The sequence below is a fragment of the Sinocyclocheilus grahami genome, unplaced genomic scaffold, assembly GCF_001515645.1.
Source record: "Sinocyclocheilus grahami isolate Dianchi unplaced genomic scaffold, SAMN03320097.WGS_v1.1 scaffold1493.1, whole genome shotgun sequence".
Classification (NCBI taxonomy): domain Eukaryota; kingdom Metazoa; phylum Chordata; class Actinopteri; order Cypriniformes; family Cyprinidae; genus Sinocyclocheilus; species Sinocyclocheilus grahami.
In genome coordinates this window covers 215,685-216,239 of record NW_015506672.1, presented here as the reverse complement: position 1 = coordinate 216,239, position 555 = coordinate 215,685, and positions in this window count along the sequence as shown.

Here is a 555-nt window from a genome sequence, read left to right as displayed (position 1 = left end):
AGACCATTTTTTTATCAAAAACTGTAACAGTCTCTGCTCAGCTTGAGTTTATGCAGGCTATTGTTGGAAAAACTATCTAACAAAGTGAAACTTGTCAAGTTAAAAGCTTCTCATAATTTAAAGTAGTTAAAATCAGACAACTCTTTTGAAAAAGTAGTTAGCTATATACTACTGGTTGCTGATGAAAGTAGGTAACTACTGTAACTTCTTTAAGGGGCAATGCATGATATGTATCGATTATGTCATTTAGAGGGCAATATATAATATCAAATTATAACATTCTAATTGAATCACAACCGTAAGTTCTGTCTCAAAAACAATGAGGGTTTTTAAGCAAATGACTCTTGATTTGGGTGACATTAAACTTACGTATTTCGATTTTTATATAAAAGATACAAAATTCCACCAGCGTTTGTTCTACACAGAGACTGGAATTGGTGAATAGTTTCTTTAATCTGGTTCACTCAAGTAAACGGATTTACTACAACAAATCAGACGTCTGTGTACAATACCATTCAAAACATTTGGGGTCAGTAAGATTTTTTATTTTTTTTT